The 25,186-nt window shown below is 38.2% G+C and overlaps 1 protein-coding gene across 1 annotated transcript in view; it reads left to right on the top strand.

Annotated features, from left to right (window-relative positions):
* The window catches only part of SCAF8 (SR-related CTD associated factor 8), a 242,353-nt gene that overhangs the window by 185,922 nt on the left and 31,245 nt on the right, over positions 1–25,186 (top strand). Inside the window, exon 22 of the transcript XR_012085441.2 lies at positions 17,739–17,865. The gene's annotated coding sequence lies outside the window, so the exon portion shown is untranslated. The remainder of the gene's footprint in view (positions 1–17,738; positions 17,866–25,186) is intronic.

The following is a 25,186-nucleotide window of genomic DNA, read 5'->3' as shown; positions in this document are numbered from 1 at the left end:
TTTAGAATACATTTGAAAAGAAAGGTCACTGTGGTTGAAATCCTGTTGCTTAGTGTATCACATTGAGTCAGTGGGAATTTGGTGATTCAATCCCTCTGTAAATTCTGTTGATTCAAATAGGCCAATGTAGTTGCAGTTTACTATTCTAAGCAATAGGACTTCAGCTGGTAGGTAGAGCTGCGATCCTCTTCCTCTTTTAAAGTTATGTGAATTATTTTTTGCATTTAGTTGAAACATTTGTTCAGTCTCCCCAATGAAGAACCTGATGTTTTGGATGTCATGGTATGTATCTAGCTATGGATTGTGGAATTTGTAGTCTAACAAAACTTGGCAGTGACCAGTTGGAGGAAGCTGGCCTCGGTCTTCACAGATTATATCCCAGATCATAGTCCTTTTTTTAAAAAAGTGGTTTTTACATTGTTTTAATGATTGATACTTTCTGAGCTTTTGCTAAGCAATAAATGCAATGAAAATATTACTTGGTATTGAGCATTTTATTGACGTTTCCAGGGCATGGGGAAGTACTGAGACTTTATAGTAACTTGTTCAGTCATTGTGTGCTTGGATACTATTTTCTTGTTATGAAGTCAGTTCTTATTTTGTAGTTGCATTTTTTAAATATATAGTCTTACTAGCTGGCAAGTGTGTATGTATATATATGCCAGCTATTAAGAATATATATCAAAAATTGTAACTAGGAAATAAGAGCTGACTTCATAACAAGAAAATAGTACCCAAGCACACAATGACTGTCTATATATAGACAAACTTATTGAGGTGTTTTACTGTATAGACAGCTGGTAGAGGAATTTTAAAAAACAGTGACAAAATAGATTCCATTAATTTTGACAAGGGCACAGTTATTGACCTTCAAATAAGAGCTTCCTTTTGTACTTTCATATGGCCATACGACTCTTTTGAGTTGGACTATTTAATGGCCATTAAAAAAGAGTTTCCATTCTCTTTCTACTTTGTATCCATATTGTTTGGCATCAGTACCAGTTTTGGTCCAAGGTTCAACTGTTTTTCTAGGGACTCCAAGCTAGATGTGAGCAGGCAACACACAAAAAGTGGCTGGGATCAAAGCTAGAGTGAGTTGGGCTGTCTCAAAATGTTTCATGTACACAACTTGCTTGTACACACACATCCCCTGCTCTGCAGTTAGATTTAGGGGAACAGCCACTGTTTTAGTGAAAGGCTTTCTTCAATCCTGATTGCAGTCTGGGAGCTGTTGTTTATAGGGATAATTTAGTACACCTTTTAAAGCTGAGATGGTGGGGGGGGGGAATCTCCATTGAAACTGATGAAGGGATTTTTTTTCTCAAGACATGAATTGCTCTGTGGGATGAGTAGAGGAAGCAAAAGACTGGATGAGGAGACTCTATGGACCACACTGAGCCACAGGCTAGAGGGAATGTATTTTCCCATCACCTTTGATGGAGCAAGTTCCTTATGAACTTGAACAAACAAGCTAGGAGAAGAGAATTCATTTCATTGAACAATGTAACATTGACAGGCTAGCCATTTAGTTTGATTGCATTGTTTAGCACTTGGGAGTTCCATAAAATGCAAGGCATGATTTTATGAGAACTGGAACTAGGAAATAAGTTATTGGGATGTGTGTTAATGTATGAGAGGGAGAGAGAGAAGGGGAGGGAAGGAGGGAGGAGTAGCAGCTGGTAGTCGGGAACATGCAGGAGTTTTATCCTCTCTCCGAGTTATTTCATCTTTTGATCACTTGGATCCAGTGGTATCTGGAACTCCTGCAGCATGGCTTCTCCCTTCTGCTTGAGTTGAAGGGAAAAGCCACAGGTTTGATGAGAAGAGCCTATTTCAGTGTTTTACTTTTCCCCACATTGTGTGGTACCACTTATATTTTCTGGATCATAACAGACTTTTCAGTGTCCTTCTGAAAGAGAAGCACAATTGTTCAGAGGAAGTGTTTTGAGAGTTGTGATGAATTGCTGAACAATTGTGCTTCTCTTTAATATCTTGCTGGCCAAACACTGGCTGTTCATTATTAGACATACTGTACTTAAGAGAGCACCTACAATTTGCCAGTTTTGCTTCAGTTTCTCTTAAAATTTTGGACCTTGTTTGTACAGGAATTCCAGTCTCGCTAGCACACCCATCATGTGTTTCTAGTTATATTAGCACACAGAGAGCTAGTGTTTCTTGAGACCTTACGTACCTATTAAAATCTATACCTAAACGAGACGTTGAAAGCTAGATAATCAGTGCATTTTTAAGTTTCTATTTCAGACAAGGGGAATTCTACACAGCATGTTGTTTTAATAAACCAAGTTTTTAAAAATCATGGAGATCACAAAATATAGCAATTAAATGTTTTAGATGGGCAATGTACCAGAAGTTCCTCCAGTTAACACTGTCCAATATGGTCTGCCTAGAAAGCTAGCTAGAACTGGCAGTCTGTAATTTGTTCAAGTAGAATTTGAAGTTCAAGTAGAAATGTCTATATGCTGAAGGGAGTTAATTGCATAATTTTCAAAAGTAATCAATGGTTGTGTTTCTGCCCTTTTAAAATAACTGAAACCATAAGCCACAAACAAATACTTTCACATTTTTATCTCCCTCCTATCATACACATTTTCATGGTCTACTATTGAAAAGTAAGGAATCATTAGGTTGAAAAGTAAATAATTCACATACTAGGCCCATGAGTTATATGTTCACAGTGCACTGGGTTATGCCTACATTTGCTCATAGTAAGCATATAGTATATATAACAATTATTGAATGAAAAATGATAAACATTGATTACCACTTAATATACACCCATGTATCCTGAAACATTGGCTTAAATCCTGTTGCTTAGCATAGTACATCACATAAAAGTACTGTAGGCCTACTAAATCCTTGGGGATTTGGCAAATCAACTTTTCCATAAGTGTTATTGATTCAAATAGGCCTACTCTAATTGTGGCTTACTGTGCTAAAAAGCAGGATTTCAGCCAGTATATAACACTTGTTTTTTGTTTGTTTTTTTTTGGAAGGTTAACAATTTTGACACTGGCTGTATGACAGACTATAGTGGGTGTTCTGGTTTTGCTGTAGTGGAACAATCTTGAGGTTTGAGAAACAGTAAATTATTTATAGTTCAGACTGCCTGTTAACTTCCATACATATCCCTATATCTATGCAATTTCTGTTAATTCCTCTTTTTTCTCTCCAAATAATGTTGTTTCATTTAGTTTAAAAGTGTGACTAAAATACTGTAGGTTGTTTTCTTTCCTCTGTTAGGTTTTAGTTGTTCCTTCCTAGTGTACTCATATTTGAGGAGAAATCAGGCTACTGTAGTTTATTAGGATCTTCTTGGCTGGTGGTTTAATCTCATGATTAAAGTTTCTAAGCATTCTGAATATTTAATGCAGTCTTAAAATGGACTCATTTTCAAAGCAACAACTCTTGAATTAGCTTTTGAGGTATTTAGTTGAGATCTCAGACGGGGCCCCTTCCAGCTCTGCAGTTCTAAGATGATGATGATGATGATGATGATGATGATGACAGTAACATCTTAAATTAGTAAGCTACCATCATTGCAGTTTATATTGAAACTGAGTAATCCAAATAGGGACTCCTACATAATGCAGTCCAGATCTTCCACATTAGCTAGTTTTTCCAGTGCTAGTCTAGATCCACACACAAGACAGGAGAGGATATTTCATTTTTGTTCATGGTTTGTTTGTAGCAGATGGAAGCAGATCCCCAATCCCAAACAAGAAACAATATTCCTCTCCTAAAACTTCTGTATACTTCTGACACTGGGTATCTAGTTCTGAGCACATGTTTTAAAAAAGAAAGATCCTTTTATGTATATGATCGAAACCCATACACCTGGCTCAACCCAGCCCTGAAGAATTGCCTTAAAATTTTAGGACCCCAGACGCATGAGAGTGGGCAGAGACATAAGGGAAGGTCTTATGTGTTGATTAATTAAGTTATTTGTATGATCAACAGATCAGATGTGAACAACGCAGAACAACCACATAAGAATAAACAGAATCAACACAACTACAATATACATTATGTGTGGCAGACTCTCAGGGAAATAAATTCCATAGATAATTGCTAGAAGCATAACCCCACCCCCAATACATACATATTCACATATGCATCCATGTATATATCTAGAGGATTAAGGCACCATTTCTTGCCTGCAGACCAGTGCTGCTGCACAGAAGATGGCCACTTCAGTCGTTACTGATGGACACTGGTCTGCCAGCAGATAACATGTATAGTACTCATCATCTTGTCCGGGGATGCTTTGCAAAATTGGATGAATAAAAGTGTCACGGAAACCAGTGTAGAAGGAGCAATACAACAGAACATGGCCAACTGTCTCCACCACACCAGCCTCACAAGGACATAAGCGCTCTTCATAGGGAATGTTCTCGTATCTGCCTTCCAGCAGGACTGAAGGTAGTACATTAAACTTAGCTAACGTAAAAGCTTTTCTATATTTTGGAAGGGTCATAATATTCAAATAGCTTGCAGGTAAAAATGCCTGACCATAATCTCTAAAGCCAGGATGGGCCGTAGCTATGCTGACATGGTGTTGCAGCTCATTGTCTGTGATGCGCTGGTGTAGTTCCTGTTTTGCTTTTGTATAGCCCATTAACAAAATAGCACTATTCGAGAGGCCCAAATTATTTAATTTCTTATTCATAGATCTTTTCCATCGGGACTGAAACATATCAGTTAGCACTAAGGGAGCCAACCCCACAGGGGTGAAGAACATTTTTAGCCAAAGATTCAGCTTAAGTATCCATGCCCGAGACTCTATCAACATCTGGCCTGTTTCTAGTCGTAAAAGTACATTTGGCACACAACTCGGGAGTCCAAGGATAGTTCTCAGAAATTTCATTTGAGTGGACTCCATTGCACTAAAATTTCTGCATATACCATTGTGCACCATATAACCTTGGCATATGAAGACCTGTATGGCTGAGGGTATATCCTGACCTCCTTTTGCAAAGAAAAAAAATGTATGAGTGACTTAATACTTCTCTGAACTTTTGCAATTGCGTTGGATAATTGAGCCTCCCAAGATCCTGAGGACTGGAAGATCACACCCAGATATTTATAAGATCTGACTTGCTCAATTGGATGGTCATTTATTTGCCATTTATGTGTGATCCGTTTCCTAGAAAACACTAAGACTTTTGACTTATCATAATTAATTACTAACTCCTCAGTTTTACAATAGTTGCCCAGGGCTCTTAATAACCACCGTAAGCCAACACCGGTTAATGAGAGAAGTACAACATCATTTGTGTATAAAAGAGTAGATAGGGGCCTATCTGCTAATTTAGGGGGATGAAAGTTGGTTCCAGATAAATTCTTAACCAAGGAGTTAATATAGATGTTAAACAAAGTGGGAACCAATACACAGCCTTGTTTGACGCCCCCATATGTGGGGATGGCCTTGGCGAGATGACCTGCCCTGTTACATTTCATCTTCAACCTGGTTTTTGCATAGAGGCAGCAAATCAGGAGCAGGAGCCACATATCAGTGTTGGTTGTCTCCAACTTCTGCCAAAGCCTGTGTCATGGAATCATATCAAATGCGGACTTGAAATCAATAAAGGCTGTATATAGTGCTCCTTTGGTCTTAAATGAATATTTATCCACCAGATGTTGTAAAACTTATGTGTTTGATTTTTCTTTTTAAAAAATCTCAGTCTAAAACAGGAGTAGAGAACATTTAGCCCTCCAGGTGGTTTGGGCTACAACTGCTATCAGCCCCACTTAGTGTAGCCAGTAGGAGTGAAGCAATGGAGTGAAGCATCTTGAAGGCCAAAGGGTCATTACACTTTGTTAAACTTTGAAAACAGGAGATGGTAAACTAGAGTTGATTGTTGTTTACGAAGCTCCCTGGGAATAGCTTATACCACTGAAAATGCATATTTGGAACTGGCTTTTGCCTAATACTGCTTCTTATGTTAACCTAACATGTTTATTCCCCTGCCTTTGATAACTTTCCTGGCCCATTCGGAAATCCTAAAATGGGCAAGCCTGATGAGCTGTTGTATTTGCCTCAGTTCATATTTTAATCAAAGCCAATTTTTTAAACTTTTCAGTGTGGAGTAGTAAGTCCTCTGAGATATGCATGCAACTGCTGATCAAATGAAAAAATAGAACTAAGCAGTTCTTCATGTAATTGTCAGATACAGTAAATCCTTGTGGCTGGAGGAGTGGCATATGAAGAGAAACAGTAGCTGAAATCCTATTGTCTAGAATTTTTGTTGTTGTTTAGTCGTTAAGTTGTGTCCGACTCTTCGTGACCCCATTGATAAGAGCACGCCAGGCCCTCCTGTCTTCCACTGCCTCCCGTAGTTGAGACAAATTCATGTTGGTAGTTTCGATGGCACTGTCCAACCATCTCATCCTCGGTCATCCCCTTCTCCTCTTGCCTTCACACTTTCCGAACATCAGGGTCTTTTCCAGAGAGTCTTCGCATGAGATGGCTAAAGTATTGGAGCCTCAGCTTCAGGATCTGTCCTTCCAGTGAGCACTCAGGGTTGATATGTTTGTTCTCTTTGCAGTCCAAGGGACTCTCCTCCAGCACCACAATTCAAAAGCATCAATTCTTTGGCGGTCAGCCTTCTTTATGGTCTAGCTCTCACTTCCATACATCACTACAGGAAAAACCATTGCTTTGACTATGCAGACCCTTGTCGGCAAGGTGATGTCCCTGCTTTTTAAGATGCTGTCTAGGTTTGTCATCGCTTTCCTTCCAAGAAGCAGGCGTCTTTTAATTTTGTGGCTTCTGTCCCCATCTGCAGTGATCATGGAGCCAAAGAAAGTATAATTTGTCACTGCCTCCATATCTTCCCCTTCGATTTGCCAGGAGGTGATGGGACCAGTGGCCATGATCTTAGTTGTTTTGATGTTGAGCTTCAGACCAGTTTTGATGCTCTCCTCTTTCACCCTCATTAAGGTTCTTTATCATAGCAAGTTCCAACTAGAGTAGGTCCATTTGAATCAATGGAAGTTATGGAAGAGTTCTAACTCAGCAGATTTCCAGTGATTCAGTAGGTTTATGCTAGTTATGTCTGACTACACTAAGCAACAGAATTTTAGCCGCTAAATATAACAATTTTTCAGGTACTGTTATGTGTTCATTTTTTATTTTTTGGGTTGTGTATTCCTTTCCATTTCTCCTAACATGTAAAGAAACTCCATTATATTAATGGCAGTAAATTGTTACAGTATTTGATACATTTCACATAAACAATTAAATAAATGGTTGCTTTCTAGGATCCTCACATGGTAAGCAGTTATTGGGGTTACAACGGTTATTATCTCAACCCATTTTAAAAATAGATAATGCCATAGTCTTATATAATTGTGCTGGGATTTCTTCTTTACTTTAAGAAACATGAATTTTTAAAGACAATTAAAAACTTGGCTATTTAGGCAGGCCTTCCCTCCAGTCAGCTAAGTCTTTTTATTTCTTCTTTCCTTATCTTACCCATCTTGGTAATTTTTTTTCTTAAATTAATTGTTTTAATTAATATAGTAACTGTATTTTTAATGATTATATATATTTTATATTGATTTTTATGTTGTAAGCCGCCCCGAGTAGACATGGTCTAGAGTGGAGGGGTATAAATTTAATAAATAAATAAATAAAATAAATAAATAAAATAAATTTTTGCCATTGAAATACATTATCTTGCATGGGTGCAGTTCTAAGGATAACATTTCATTTTTTTCCCCTTTTCCTAACTTTTTTATAAGTGCTTTGAAACTCTAGGAAATAATCACTTTTCTCAGGATAAGAATTGTGTGGACAAATAGGAAACTAAGGGGTTAAACTGGAATTTATAGAAGGAGGAGACCACTGCTAAGATAAAGGGTCTTTGACTGTATGAGATTTGGGAGGAATGAGACAAAAGCAGGAATGTTGCTTTTGGAGAAATTAATTGTTGGATAGGGATTTTCTGTGACCTCTGAACGAGCCAAGATGGTCACTGGCAGGAGCTGACAAAGCTATAACTTTGTGCCTGCCTCTTAAAACCTATTTCAATGTGCTCTAGCTAACAAGCAAGGATACCTTGTCTTCAGACTAGAAAAAATTGGCTACCACTTTGTTATATTCTTTCATGATGCTATGACGTGTTAACCAAATGTGGACTCCTCCTGTGTTTGTTCACAGATGATTACCCCGCAATATTACTAATAACCTAATATAATATGTTCTGCTTAGGGCTTTTGGGTATAAAACTTTCCTTCTTCCTCTTCTCTGAATGCTTTCCCTCTGATATATTTTTGGTTCCTGGTGGCACATTAATCACAAGCTTGCTTATCGGGGTATGAAGTTTAGTATTGTATCATGAAGATAATGTCCAATAATATTTTAGAATTAAGTTTCAACCTAAAAGATTAATTGGTGTTTTGTGTTGTGGTGCAATTCATAAGGGAGGGGGAGTGGTATTTCATTCTCTTCTATTTGGTGTTTTTAATATCCTCACCCCCTTCCTCATTAAATGTGTATCTGCAATCTCCCTGCAAATAGTTGAAAATTATGTATAGTTTTTGTCTTCTGTGTTTTGCACAGGCTGGGAAAGATGCAGCAGTATGGTATGAACAGCTTTAGTTCATTTTTCACCTTATATGGAAAGGTGTCTGCATCTTGTCAGGCAGAAGTAATGTTTGCAGCTGTTTTCATGTTTCTTGAAGTTCGAGGAAACTTCTTGCTCTTTTGATAGAAGTAAAGTTTGCTAGCTCAATACTGATTTCTAGTCACATCGGTACTGGCTCTTACACTGTACAATCACTCTTGTTAAGCAAGGTAATGTCTTGGATTTTCAGCGCAGTTTTATTGAATTGCCCTCCCCTCTCTTGGAGGGAAAAGCTAAATACAGTACAATTCAGGAGCTGTTAGTGTGTCAAAGCCCTTCGTGTGCCTGTGTGCTCTTATAATTCCCACTCACCTTCCCAACCTTCTCTATAATATGTCTTTCCTTGGTTTTGTCTATCTAAGATTTCTTCCACTTCCTCTGCTCCAGCGTGGCCTCTGGAAGCCATTCTTATCAGTCATGTTAGCTAAATGGAAGCGTAGTTTTCACAGCTAGTTCACAAATTAGAAGGAAACTAAGTTGTCCATATGCCTTGCCTGTATGTTTTTAAGAGACATTTGGATGGCCTCATTTGAGCAACAGAATGTGGGACTTCCCCAAGACCACAAAGTTGAAAAAATAGGATCCAGGCTGAAATGTCAACTTTTCCAAAAATATTTCCCAGCAAATAATTCCCTCCTCTTTCTAATCAGTTTCCTCTCAGGTCCACCCAAGACGTAATTTCCTTCTATACATTTCCCACCCATTCCCTCTGAAAATAGCTCTTACCTTTTCCTCTCTCTAAATCTGATTTCTCATTCTTCTGTTTTTGCAAAGTGACCCAGAACACATTTCTTCTTCTTCTGCCTATTCCAGCTTGAAGGGGAATGTAGGCACAATATGAGATATGGGGCAGGCCCAGGTTGCCCCTGTCCCACCAGTGACCACCTAGAGAGAGCTCCAATGAGCCAGGATGTTTCTTCCCTTCTCTCTACTCCACTGCCACATGATACAACAGTGTGGACAATTATATAGCATTCAGTAATGTTTATGAAGCACAGGCGGGGACCAAGTCATGTGAAGTCTTTTATTGCTCCTCTGTCAATGCATTGTCTCTTGTGAAGAAAATTTTTGTGTTGTGTATGGAGACCTACTCTGTAAAATCTTATCTTTTTCAACTTAGAAATAAGTTACATATAGTGTATGCACTGTGTAAGAAAACAATTATGCTATTTGGAACTGATTGTTCTTTTGGAGTCTTCAGTTCAGAGCAGAGCTAATGCAACCATGCAGTAAAATAATAAACAGTACTGTAAATCTTTTGAGCAGGGATAGATATATTTGTCTATTTCAGGTTCTTTCCTTTTTTGTCTTAAGTTTGTTTTGCCCTATTTATTTTTTTAATATCATTTTTATTTAATTTGAACATATAAACCTATCAGCTACAAACAAATGTGCAATATAAGATAAAATAGAAAAAAGAGAAAGAAATGAGAAAAAAAGAAAAAAAGAAAAAAAAAACCAAAAAAATCCCCCCTCCCCCTTTGAGGACAGAGATTCAGACCTCATTGAATCCCAAATTTCCAGAGAGCATTGAAGGAAAAAAAAAACCCACATCAATCAATTTGCCCTATCCTTTGGTCTGTCTCTGGGCCCAAACATATATTAAGTTCCAACTTTGTTTTGCATAGTCCCTTGGTTGTTCTCGTAGTGCTTCTGAGAGTGTATCTAGTTCTGTAATGTCCAACAGTTTCTTCAGGAACTCCTCCATTGTAGGTATATCTTCACTTTTCCATTTTTGGGCCCAGAGTAACCTAGCCGCTGTAAATATGTACGTCAAACAATATTTGATTTTCTTATCTGTAATTTCTTGTTTTGCCCTATTTATGAATCCATTACATAACTTTTTATAATGCTGCCACAGAAATGTGTATGCATTTTTGCATATTTTACCTAATATGCACATTTTTTTTCACCAGAAGTATTCCTTAATACAGTATTACTTTGAATGTTTTGTTCATGAATATATACATATTTGTGCATACTTTTCCTATCGTATATGGATTTTTGTATGCTTCTTTTGAAGGGGGAGAAAATGTTTTACAAAATTCAAAGGACTGTGATTCTTTAAGGTTAACAATATCATAGTTTAGTGCTCAAGTATAGTTGTATTGCTTTTGGTTGTTCTGGGTTTTTCGGGCTCTTTGGCCGTGTTCTGAAGGTTGTTCTTCCTAACGTTTCGCCAGTCTCTGTGGCTGGCATCTTCAGAGGACAGCACTCTGTGCTCTGGTGTAGTTGGCTTTCCCTACGTCATTCCCTAAAGCGCCTTATCACACAATTCATATAGGTTTTTCTAAACTCTTTCTATTCATGCTTAGGTTTCCATCCCTGAGTTTCCATCCACACATGAGCGCTGCTATTTTAGTAGGGTGAAACCTATATATAGGAAGTGGTACATTTAAATGTTATGCACAATTTTGTTGTAAAAATAGAAACTTAAAAAAAACTAGTTATAAAAGTAAATGACATTGTATGAAAACTGTATTTAAGAGGATTGCATTTTGGTTTGTTACTAAGCAAATGAGTAATGTTTCTGCTGGCATGCAAACCCTATAATTAGAGAATCTAACATGTACATGTTCTAAAAGCTAGGTTGTGTGTTGCTTTTTGGCACATGGAATTCTTAAGACTGGATATTCTGGCCAAGCAAATCTGGCTAAATGCATTGTTTCTCATGTTAGATCCTTATTAAATACATTTTCATCTCACTTTACTAGGACTTGCATATAAATAAGTTTTCTAATTGGTCATGGTTACCAAGAAAAAGAGGTTTTGTTTTAATGTACAGATTTAAACAGTGCATAAGGAGTGTTCTGAGACCTTGAAAACATGTGAATTTTTGTTGGGCATAGGTTTTTGTAAACTGTAGTTCATAAGATGGATTCAATGAAATGGGCTGCAGTCAATTAAAACTTAGGTGCAGTAAACCTGTTAAGGTTTAAAATGCCAAAATACTCTTTCATTGTTTTTTTGCATGTCCTTTCAAAGATTTAATATCTGAAGTGAACATGTGCTACATCTATCTATCTATCTATCTATCTATCTATCTATCTATCTATCTATCTATCTATCTATCTATCTATCTATCTATCTATCTATCTATCTATCTATCTATCTATCTATCTATCTACCTACCTACCTACCTACCTACCTACCTACCTACCTACCTACCTACCTACCTACCTACCTACCTACCTACCTACCTACCTACCTACAGTAGACCCATCTAAGCTTTCATATTTACAGATTTAGCAAGCAAGGCTAGAGTTCAGCAACTAAAGAGCCTTGTCCTCTAGTTTTGTAAAGAGAGTTGAAACAAGTGTAGCTGGCATCCAGTGGTGCCTCCCAAAGTGTTAGATGGGGAAGTATTTCATGGGCAGCTCTGCCCAGCTTGCTCCTGTATGGCTACTGTATCTTGCAGCCCCAACATTCTTGCCCTCTGATCCTCTTCTCTTCTTTTCCCACACCTGGCAAAAATATATATATAATAAAAAATAAACAATTAAACCAACATTGACTTGTAAAAATTAGGATTTATGGAAACTGGATTAATTGTGTGATGTATTTAAATTTGCACAGGTAGCTCAACATCTCATGTGTTTATAACTCTATGAATGCACTGAGATTTGCAGGCATTTTGGGTTTTCTCTTGAGGTGGGCAGTGTGCTGATTGTTCATTCTGGTATTAGTCCAAGAGGTGAAGAGCTTTGGGACACAATTTAAGAAGATAAGCCCATACCCCATCCTGCCAAAATCTGACAAAAGTTCCCAGTGGAACATTGCTGTGCCATGCTTGGAACAGAGGATCTGTCAAATGACTGCATGTGAACTGTGTTGACAACTGACTGGTTCATGTGCCTGTTTATAGTAGGCATTATGACTCTGTTCTGCCACACCCACTTTATCCATTATGAGTTTGTGTGGACATGGAGAAGGGTGCATTTGTTGCATATATTCAAGACTAGCCAAGATCCAGTAGGATATTTTTGCTGAATGAATTGTTTCCCACAGTGGAATCATGGGCCCCCTATCTCTGTTTCCCCCATGTATCCTTGAGTGCTCTATGGGAGGGGGCAGAGGAAGAGGCGAAGGTCTTGTTGGAGCTATCAAAACAGTTATGACATAGGCAAGACTTGTTCCTGTTGTGTCTTAAGAGGACACGTGCTTGTGTTACAAATGTGTGCGCATTTGGGTGCAGATGTGCACATCCTGGAGTTGTTTTCTTCTGCTGATCCCTTCCATACTTGAGTTGTCTAATTTGGAAAGAGAAAATTCTTCACGTTGATGATAGATATTAAGAACTCAAAACTATATGTGGCAGATCTTTTGATATCTATAATCCTGGTGTGCCTTGATCTTATGTTGATTTTTGATACTGATGAGTTAAAGGAACTTCAACAATATTTGATTCTGAGGGTAGCCTGGAAAAGTGATGCTGTTTAGCTGAGACCACATGCTTTCTTTCCTCAGGCAACTGTATAATGAGAGTGAATGAGCCCACATCTGTTTAATCCATGAATTCTTCTGTACTGTTGTTGTCTTCCATATCCACAGTTTTACCAAACAGAGGGCACATGTTCTTGTAGTGAAACAGCTTTTGTGACCAGTATTCATTGATAACTTACTGCATTTCTTCTAATAATAAGTTTTAATGACTTTTCTCATGTTTAGTGTTGACCTCTCTGAAAGAAATTTTCATTTTATAAGAGAACTAGTCATCATTTATTGTGAAATGGTTGTACAAATAAAGATCTGCTATGGTAAGGCACTGGGCTCTGATTAAGAAGATGCTGAAAAGGAGGCATGTTAATTTCAGTTTCATACCTGATGTCCTGCCAACTGTAAAGCAAGTGAGCTTGTGTGGATTGGAAATCTCTGCTAGCCATTTAAAGGTTTATTATTCAAACAGTTTTATTTGGATAGTTAAGCTAAGTGGCAATTTCTTTGATTACTACAAACAAGATGAGGGAAAAGAGGATCAAAGAAACTGAGGAGAATAACTTAGAGATGTATAGAAATATAGATAAATTTTGGCAGTGGTTTGGGATTATCTAGGACAGTTATTCCCAACCTTGGGTAACCCAGGTGTTCTTGGACTGCAACTCCCAGAAACCCCAGCTGGCACAGCTAATGGTGAACCACTGATCTAATGACAAGGATATTAAGAACTAATTATATCACACAACGTGTGAATAGGCCATATATGATCAGTATTGCGAGGGAATCCTGATCAGATATGAAATTCCCTCCTGCAGATCATGCTACTGAGCATACAAAGGTCTTGAGAAGGATTTTTAAGCTTTGTCCCATCTGTGGGATAGGTCAGTTAATATCTTCTGTTGCCATACTAGTTATACCTTCTTGGCCAAGCAGTATGGAAGATGTATGAGGCAGATTATATGGGGTGAATTTGTCATTCAAGTTGTTTAGGTGTCTTGACCAAACATTTCTGGTTCTCTGAAGTGTGGATATTTTCCTTTAATGTTACACATTGTGCAAGCTAATGCAGTGTTCCTCTATTGCTCTGGTAGTGTCAGAAATTGGGGATGAGCCCATGACATATTGGTTTCTTAAGCTAGTGTTTTCCTCTTACTCCTGGAAACTAGATCAGGTCTTTCTGGAATGGCCACACCATGAGTACATTCATATAATCTCAGGTCCAGACTGCATGTGATATTTAAACTCATGAGCCTGCACTGTGAGTCTCTCCCTCTCTTTGAAAGAGTTAAACTTTTATGTAGAGATATGAGAGATGAACCCCTGATGAAGATGTCTGACCAGCTACTTCCTGGGAGAGCAGAGAAGCTCACATTGCTACTATTCCAAATAGCATCAGGGTGTAGAAAACTAGGGCTGGAAGAGACTTCAAGGGTAATCAAATCTGGTCTACTGTCAAATGAGGAAATCCATAACCAAAGGATTCTTGACAGGTGATTGTGATGTTTAGCCATTTGGCCCCTGCTTGTTATTCCCTCACAAAGGCGCACATCACATTTCCTTCTTGCTGCCACCACTGGATTACTTCAATCCACAATATAAATGATGTATGTCAAAACACTTGTCTCGTGAACAGAAAGAGAACTTATTTATTGAAGTGAAGCAAAATGAGTAATAGCAGAAGTTTTTCAGATATTCAGTATACATACACAGTCCATCAACAGTTTTCTCAGTACATAGTTCTTTTTGCTTGCAATATCATTACTGTACCACCATCTCTACCTAAATACCTAACCAGCTTTATCTGTCTGACTAACTCTATCTATCTGACTAACCAGCCCTAGCTGACTACTCCTTCTCCCGCCAAGCCTCATGTATGTGCTGACTCCACCTCTCCAGCCCTCTCATAGGTTTATGCAAATCAGCTCATGAATATGAATGACATGAGTGACGTGGGTGGTCGCCACATTCCTCCCCCCTAAGAAAAAGTTTGTTTCATGAGGGAAAACCTTACAGTTTACCCTTTAGAACAACGGAACATACATACAATGGAACATACATACAAAAACACTTACCATCATAATAATATGCTTACCTGTTATGTCCTAATCATATACCATATTTCAACATATAACACATTATATTACCATTTACTTATACATACCTTATATAACAGTTTTCTCTCTCTTACTATGTTTACTAGATGAAACCTATTACTTTAAACTTTTAAAACAATCCATACAATTACTGTATAAACATTTGCATTACTCACATTAAGACAAATTACTTTACCTCTACATTAATAACGCTACTCACTATTATGTTTACCATCATTATACACCTCTCAGTTCACCAACAGTACCATCATTATACACCTCTCAGCTAATCAACATCCAAACAAGCTTTGCACTTTAATCATATTTTATAACTTTTGCATAACCAGAACATTTAATACACCATCACAAACTTGTTTTATCCACCCATGAGTCATTTGCCCTTCGAGACAAGGCTTCAGCATCCACACTCTGAGTCCCTTTGAACTGCAGATCACAAAGTCAAAGTCTTGCAGGTTCAGTGTCCATCTTGCAAGTTTACTGTTATTGAAATTCATAGTCTGTAGACACACCAAAGGGAAATGGTCAGTGCAAAGGATGAACTTCCTTCCCCAAATGTAGGGCTTTAGTTTTTGCAGTGTCCAGACAATGGATAGGCATGCCCTCTCAATGGCAGACAAATGTCTCTCACCAGATTGGAGTCTCCTACTGATCAGAGTCAAAGAGTGTAGATTCCTGCTGTCATCCACTTGGCTCCCATACCCATGCTCAACACATCGGTGTACATGACGAACTCCCAGTTGAAGTCCGGCCCAACAAGGACAAGTCCCAAAGTCCATGCTCCCTTCTGACAATTGAAAGTCACCTGGTCCTCTGACATCCACTGCATGTCTTCGGCTCACCTCTTCCGGGTTAAGCCTGTTCTTTTTCTGAATAGTGGCTTAGTTTTCTCACCGGTGGGAAGGTTTGGCAGTTTCTTCCACTCCTCCAGCACAGCTGTGACTGCCTACTTCCTTTATTGCCCTCTTCTCCAGAACTGCATTGATTCCTGATTCGGAACTTTCCCTTTCCTCTTGTTAGCACATATACAAGAAATCTGCCCCATATATCATAAAAGTTATTATATTTTATCTCCCCCCTCTTAACCTTTAAGTTACAAGTTAACTGATCATTTATAGCAATATTCCATATTTCATTATAGCATTGTTCCATTTGAAATTCGGACTTTGATTTCCAATTCCTAGCTATTATTAATCTAGCTGCTGCTGAAAAACTGTAACCAACTCTCTAATCCTATCATAATCCACATTTTCAAATATTGATAACAAAGCTCTCTCAGGATTAAATTCTATATCTTTTTCACATATATCCTTTAATTCTTTAAAGATTAGTTTCCATTTCATTTGTTATGGCTGAGTTCTTCAGTCTTTTAAGATCCTCATGAATCCTGATTTTATATTCTGAAACTTTAGCTACCCTTCCCAGTTTAGTGCCATCTGTGAATGTAATGAGCTCCTCCTCTAGTCCCTCATCCAAGTTATTTATGAAAATGTTGGATGGCACTGGGCATGAGTATCACCTCAGGATAATTATAGTAATGTCTCAGTTTTTGGCAATAGAAATTGCAGGGGTGGTTCAGATTGGGACCCTGGGGGTGGCAGTGGCAGAGGGATAAACACCTGCCCACCTCCATTCTACTCTTGATCCAGATTTCCTGGGGGGGTATTAGAGTTAAAGAAAGACAGAGCGGTTTTTATGGTTTAGCTTAGCTCTCACTTAGGCATGGTAACTTTAAAAGCAAATATTTTATGAAATAGTCATAAAATTGCTGTTCCACCACAATCACTTTCTTATCAAACATTTATTTGCTCATGTGATCAGACTGTTTATGTGAGCTGTTTTTGGAGGTTTCCTTGCTGATCTGTTTTCACAAGCTCTAACCTGCTCTGACATCTTTAGAGAATGAGAAGAACTATGGCAAAAAGAAAGAAAGAAAGAAAGAAAGAAAGAAAGAAAGAAAGAAAGAAAGAAAGAAAGAAAGAAAGAAAGAAAGCCAGCCCTTTTTGAGTACTTTGTTCTTTCTATGACTTACACCTCAGAATGTGAGAGCTACTGTAGCTTGTAGTCAGCTGCTGGCTGGCTTACTTTGTGCTATTCTGAGGATAGATAGCCTTTTATACAAACCACTTGCAAGGATTCAGCCATTGGCTTTTTGTTGTAATGACTTTAGGTCAGTGAAGCATCTGCAGGGGGATAAATGTTTCAGCAGATGATTACTGATTAGAAGTGTCTGAATTGCCCACCCCCCATATCACACAAGGTGAGAAACCTAGAAGTGCTTTAGGATTGATTGCATTCAGGATAAGTAATAGCAGTGCTTCTTTTGAGGAGTCAGCTGGTCGTTAGCAGTCCTGCCTCACATGCTTCTGTTTTTCTTTTTTAGGGAGGCAGATACATCCGCATCAAATAAATAAGTTTGTTATTATATGAATTTGACCTCGAGTTGTGCTTACTTGAAAACTTGCCTGAACATCATAGCTATGAGAAAGTGATTTCTGATTCCATTTGCTTATCCCTATGCAAATATCTTTTTATCTTTCAGGAGCATACCTCCTTATGTGGCCCAAGAAAGGTACCACAATGGATTCAGCATGCTAACATGACTCTGTACTGTTGATTAAAGAGGCTGTAGGAAAAAGGGAGGAAAACCATAGAGGAAAATAATTAAGGTTGGTTTGTTTTCTTAAAGTTCAAAGATGTAGAGATGAGAGACTTTGCATAAAAGTTACAGTGTTTTACAAACAAGCAAGCCACTCAAAGATATATTGGGTGCCTCAGTTGTATTTCTTAGCTGCAAATGTGTTGTTACCTATTCATGTTTCATAAAGTTGCTGGCCCTAAATCTTTCTGATGTTGTCCAAAGGATCAGGGTAATAAGCCATTCATATAACATCTCATGCAGGCATGTTACATTACTTTGTGAGAAGAATTTTAATGAAGCTTTGGATTTCTCAAATTCTAGTCCAGCACTCTGACTTCTACGCCACAGCAGGTTACGTGTCCTGTCCGTTGCCTCTTTTCTTGCTGGTCTAATAGGTCTGAAGAGTAAGCAGTTTGTGACAAAAATTAGATTAAGTGGCAATAATTAGAGACTAAAACCCAGTGAATTTTCATTGATGTTTTGAGGAATATAAAGTTCTTGCAATTGCTTTATCATGAAATAATTGTAACAAACATTCTTGGTTGGGAAAAGTAATGAAGTCACCAAATTCTGTTGTTGTTTAATTCTTATTAGGGTTCCAGGCATTTTATACCAGTAGGCGAACATGAACATTAGTCTAATTAAAAGCATTCCAAGGTAGTTAATCTGAAAGTACCATCTGTTGCCATTGTATAAAAAAAGCAGTTGACTGGTGAAGCATTGGAAAGCATATGATTCTTGATTAAAAGTGATTAAATGTGATTGTTGCTTCAGAAAACCTGTGTTGCAAAGTTTTGGGTATCTTCAGAACCTGTAGCCAGTACTGCAGGCAGTTCAATACCTCTGTCATTGTATTATATTCTAATATGGTGGAATTGACGCTAATAGTTTAAAGCACTTAATGTAACCCTTAGTCAAGTCAAGGATGTTTCGCTTCAGATAATTTTTTTTAATGATCACAGCATTCCATGGAGAATATTATCCAAAGTTATTAATCCAATGATCTTGTTCTATGAATAATAAAAGGTCTGGCCTTACTCTGGTTCCCTGTTTTGTTTTAGTGTCATCTGACTTCATCTGTTCCACTGGTATGGCCCAGGCAATAAAATGGATGAACTAGGAATACAAAATACATTATAAACGTATATAAATTACACATGTACGCTTTGATCCTTTAATTTAAAACAAAACTGTTATTCTACTCTTGGCTCACCCAGGACTTGGGATAGAATAATTGGAGTACTAACTAGGCTAATCTATTAATTTTTAACCCAGTGAGTGCCAAATAAAATTAACATGGAGGCTTGACTTCCGTTGTCTGTAATTGATTAACGTTTACTCACAATATTACTAGTTTTCAAAAATAGTTTTAATTCATCTGCTTTGTTGGGGGCATAACCAGTAGATAACACATAGTAAGGCTAGGAGAACAAGGGGAGCTGATTGTACCAGTAGCAGCAGCTGGGGAGGGGGCTTGGGGGAGATTATATGGCTTTAAATTCCCTAGCTGCAATGTGAAACTAGCACTGAAGCACAGAAGTAACAAGAAACAGAGGAAAGTCTACATAGAGCATGAAATGTTATGCTTTGGAGCTGCCTTTACAGAGATGACAAGAAGAGGTTGGAGGAGCTCAGGACTTGTAGTAAGTCAGGAAAATTATGGTAGTGGGATTTGAAGTAGAGTTCTGATTTATTCTTTGTTAGCATTCACTGTTTTAGCTCTTATACCAGAATTGTTGGTGATTTCCACAACTGAAGTAGCGATCTTCTTAGTCATCCCATCAATTCTCTGGACAATGAAACCAGAAAGGACTCTTTCCTAGTTCTGAGGAGTATGAAATGTGTCCTCTAATGGGGTTTGTTTGGCTTAATCTTATCAAGCTTCATTGTTTCTGGGTGCATCATTAGTTGTTTTTATGTGCCCTCAAATTGGAACCGGTTTATACTGACCCTAACAGGGCTTTCAAGGTAAGTGGGATATTTAAGGTGTGGTTTTACCAATTCTTTTCCCCTAGTGAGTTTCCATGGCTGTGTGGGAATTCCAACCCAGGTCTCCTGAGTCCTAATCTGTTACTCTGCTACACCACAATGGGTATCACATCCTTAGTTATCTAGTATGAATACTACTGGGAGATAAGAATCTGAAATGCTGTACTTCTCATGTGTTTACTGAACAATTGTTATGTTCCACTTACATTTCTGTGTTACACAGGCGTAAGAATTTACCCTTTAGATACAATTTTCAATTAAAAGGTGCTACAGTAGTTATCTGGTAGCATTATTTAAGAATGAGGAGATGCGATGATTGTAAATATCATGTGATTCAGTCATGCAAATACCATCTAAAAATATAAAGACTTTGCAGAAAACTCTGTGTGTCTACAAGTTCATTCATTTCTCATTTATAATTGTCATAAAAATATAGTCAAGTTCAAATAGTTTCTTTCTATGTATTCTCGAGGGCTTTCACGGCCAGGATCCGATGGTTGTGGGTTTTTCGGGCTGTTTGGCCATGTTCTTAAGGTTTTTCTTCCTCTGAAGCACAGACAGAGTTCTGACTCCTGTCCTCTGAAGATGCCGGCCTCAGAGACTGGTGAAACGTTAGGAAGAAAAACCTTAAGAACACAGCTTAACAGCCCGGGAAACCCACAACAACCATCAGTTTCTTTCTACTATCAATTTGTCTTCCACATTTTAGAACATGGTAACGTAATATATGCTAAAACAGTAAAACACTTGAAGTGACAGTGTGCCTCCCTCTTTTAACTCAATATCTCACCATATTGGTAACTGAGAAATTTTAGTATGATTTCTTGGTGGAATTGTGTTAATGATGGCATTGAAATTAACACGGCCCACTGTCCAGTTGTAACAACGTAATTTTGTTTTACTCATATTATTTACCTCATTCATTGGCTTTAAGAAAGTCTTTGCTAACTTTACTGAGTTGAATTTTGGTTTAATAACTTTCACAATTAACTGTTCCAAATCTGTTTTGATTTGGAGAACAAGCTTACAGTTTCTGTGGAGGTGCCTGTTTGCTATCATAATAACATTTCTGATTAAAAGCAGACATTGGTAATGCACCAATATAATTTCATTTAAAAGTGTTTGAAAGAAGTAATTTTAGCAAGTTTTTAGAACAGATGGAAGATTCTTTTAATCATGAGACATGAACTCAAATTTGGTACATCTAAGAGCAAAATTTGTAAATGTTTCCATAGCTGAGGTCCACCCATTGAAAAGGAAAACAGGATGTGGCTACAGAATTAAGGGAAAAATTCTCAGCAAAATAATTGTAATAATGTATATTACTACTTCTTAAGCTTGTTTTTTGCCTTGAAGACAGGCAATTGGAGGATTAAAGCAGTTGCGAAGACTCAATTTTAGATTTTGACAAAGTGCCCCATGATACTGTGATTAGCTTGCTAACTATGTGTGGGCTGGATAGAACTACTGTCAGGTAGATACACAGTTGGTTGCAGAATTGTATTCCAAGAGTACTTATCAATAGCTCCTTTTTAAACTGGGAGGAAGTAAAAAAATAGAGTACCACAAGGCTCAGTCCTGGGCCTGATGTTCTTCAACAATTTTATTAATGACTTGAATCAAGATGTGCAGGGAATGCTTACTAAATTTGTGGATGACACAACATTGTGTGGAATAGCTAATACCCTGGAAGACAGGAACAACATGCAAAGGGATCTTGATAGGCTTGAGCACTGGGCTGAAAACAGCAGAAGGTGGATACTTGGCACAGTATTACTATGAGCAAGAAGGATCTTGCATTTTTTGTAGATCACAAGCTGAATATGAGCCAAGAGTGTGGTGTGTATGCAGAAAAGGCAAATGCTGTTTAAGGCTGCTTTTGTAGTTACATCTGCAAAATGTATGTGTATTTGCAGAAAACATTTGTATTTCTGCATTCTCTTCCTTCTGTCTTGCTTCTAACATGCAAATCTGTAATAGCAAGAGACTTTTATAAGCTATAAAACTGGCAAATATCTTTCTTTGTTTTGATGAAAATTTTATACTGACCTTTATTACATCTGTAAGACACCCTTGTAATGAGTTCATTGATGGACATTTCTTTCTGTAATGTTACCATCCTTGTGATAAACCAATTCTGGTGCTTTTCATTTCTAGCAGGAACAAGTTCATTTTAAAAATAATGGGTCTTAATTGCCAGATCAAGAGCAGCAAGTCCACAATATTTTTGTTGCATCAGAGACATCTCACAACAAAATGTTTTTGCTTGGAAAATCCACTGCATCTTTCTCTCTAGAGGAACTATGAGAATTGCTGCTAAGTACAGAAGAAACCACAGCAAACTATGGCAAGTTCTTAAAGAAATGGACGTGCCTGACCACCTTATCCATCTCCTGAGAAACCTATATGTGGGACAGGAAGCAACAGTTAGAACTGGATATGGAACAACTGATTGGTTCAAAATTGGGAAAGGAGTATGACAAGGCTGTATATTGTCTCCCTGCTTACTTAACTTATATGCAGAATACATCATGCGAAAGGCCGGACTGGAGGAATCCCAAGCTGGAATCAAGATTGCCGGAAGAAATATCAACAACCTCCGATATGCAGATGATAGCATTCTGATGGCAGAAAGTGAGGAGGAACTAAAGAACCTTGTAATGAGGGTGAAAGAGGAGAGTGCAAAAAACGGTCTTAAACTCAACATCAAAAAAACTAAGATCATGGCCACTGGCCCCATCACATCCTGGCGAATAGAAGGGGGAAGATATGGAGGCAGTGACAGATTTTACCTTCTTCGGCTCCATAATCACTGCAGATGGAGACAGCAGCCACGAAATTAAAAGACACCTTCTTCTTGGGAGGAAAGCAATGACAAACCCTGACAGCATCTTAAAAAGCAGAGACATCACATTGCCAACAAAAGTCCGAATAGTCAAAGCTATGGTTTTTCCTGTTGTGATGTATGGAAGTGAGAGCTGGACCATAAAGAAAGCAGACCGCCGAAGAATTGATGCCTTTGAATTGTTGTGCTGGAGGAGGCTCTTGAGAGTCCCCTGGATTGCAAGGAGAACAAACCTATCCATTCTAAAGGAAATCAACCCTGAGTGCTCACTGGAAGGACAGATCCTGAAGCTGAGGCTCCAGTACTTTGGCCATCTCATGAGAAGAGAGGACTCCCTGGAAAAGACCTTAATGTTGGGAAAGTGTGAAGGCAAGAGGAGAAGGGGACGACAGAGGATGAGATGGTTGGATAGTGTCACTGAAGCAACCAACATGAATCTGACCCAACTCCGGGAGGCAGTGGAAGACAGGAGGGCCTGGCGTGCTCTGGTCCATGGGGTCACGAAGAGTGGGACACGACTAAACGACTAAACGAACGAACGAACAGAAGAAACAGGAATGGCTGTGGGGGTAGGTGGGGGTGCTATGGCAGATGACATTGTAATATTTGCCAAACAAAAGATGGTGTTGACTCTAGACTGAAAGCTTGGGCTCCAATACACCACTGAGTGTGGCTTGATAACTGAGTATCCTGCAAGTTCGTGGCATCTCTATTGGTTTCTTACATGTTAATTCCTTACCTCCTTTCCTAGTCTGCTCAAATCATATTGGACAGTCATCTGAACTAGGCAATCTTTGCTTTGAGTAAAGCAGGAAAGGGAGGAGAGAATCAGCCTGCAAAATTGTAGTCACAGTTGCCACTCTGTGCTTTGGTTATGATTTCGGAGTCACATTTCAGGTGTATTGGTGACAATGTGATGGATATCTCAGTGATGTTCACACAATTACCCGCATGAGAATTGTAATAAGCATATGGCTTTTGTCTTTTGCTTTCAGTGAATGCAATTTGTTTCACTTGTCACAGTTTAGTTTTATTTTTCTTATCAGATTATGTTGGCTTTCACGGCAGATTTGTATTCATACTGTTAACTTTTGAGGTTTCATTGGTGCTGATTTATTTTAAATCTAAAAATTCCATTAGGAGGAAGGATGATGATGATGGTGAGAGAGAGAGAGAGTAAATATTTTGTATATGGTTATTTTTTACTGACCTTTAAGTTGTAATAGTTGGTGTTTTCAGAAAAGTCTAAAGAAATGAAACATTCAAAAGATGTGCCTAATTACAGCCAAAAACCTAAAAGAATATCCCTTTCAGAGACTAGGAAAAATTCCATTCCATAATAGCATGACTTCCCCTTGACAAACATGTGTTAGTGAGTGTAGTGTTGCTAAATAAGCAACAGAGGGTGAAAAAAAGAGAGAAGTTTTGTAAATAGTATTTGAAGGCAAGTATATTTTTCTTTTTGCTTGTCTGCTCTGTTTAAAGGTGGTTGTTCTTTCCTAAATAAAGGTCGTACATGGTGTGTTGGTTAACATAACTTTTCATCCCACATTACAAAGGGAATGTATATCTTTGGACTAGCTATTAGCCATAACTCGGCTGAACTGCACAACTTACACTGCTTCCTTATTAAATTATATCATACCATACATCTTAAATTTCACATGTTTTAATGTCTAATGGGAGTCGTAGCAGAAAGTGTTAGCAACATTTCTTCACATTTTCAATCAAGAATGCAGCCAGATTAAAACAGCAATTATACTGATCTAGGAATATGTTTCAGGGACCACAGAAAGGTCCAAAATGCTCTTTCCTTGGAAGGAAAGATCCAGTGCTGGAGCACGTCTTCTGATCCCTCCCAGTTACTCTGGAGGTTCCTGCTGTGGCCTTGATGGCCAGGACAGAATCCAGATCTTGGGGGAGCAGCAAAAAGGGTTCTGTTGGGGGTGTCCCAATAGGTAGGGCAATGTCCTGGTTCCAGGGCCTCTCAGCACTCTAGTGTATGGTACCTAGACAGAATGAAATCTAGTTATATGTTATAGTGCGGTCAATTTAGGAGGAAGTTATGGAGAAGCCCCATAAAGTGAACTTGACATGAATTTTATTATAACTTTCATCCTGCCAGCAGTACTGTAGTCTCCACAAGGCTGTGCATGAAAAGGACCTTCCCAAGTTTGAGTATTATTTTATCCTCCTCACTTTTATAATCTCTTCACTTTTAGGATCACACCCTTAAGCATGTACGTGCGTTAAACAGCACTGTTCAGATATGCAAACTACCTCTGTACATCTGGTCCATTTGAGGTTGTCCCACCTCTTAACTGTTCTTCCATAGAGGGGGATGAAGTATTCCTCAGGAGAGGAAAATGAACATGTGTTATTTTTCTTCTCCTAACATTAGTTCTCTTTTAAAACTCTTGTTTTGTTGTACTGCAGTCGTGTATGCTGAATGGGGGACAAACTTGTGTCGATTATTATCCTACAGGAGCAATACATTGTTCGAAGAAGTGGCATA

The sequence above is a fragment of the Pogona vitticeps genome, chromosome 1 (genome assembly GCF_051106095.1).
Source record: "Pogona vitticeps strain Pit_001003342236 chromosome 1, PviZW2.1, whole genome shotgun sequence".
NCBI lineage: Eukaryota > Metazoa > Chordata > Lepidosauria > Squamata > Agamidae > Pogona > Pogona vitticeps.
This window is presented reverse-complemented; position numbering and strand designations above follow the sequence as displayed.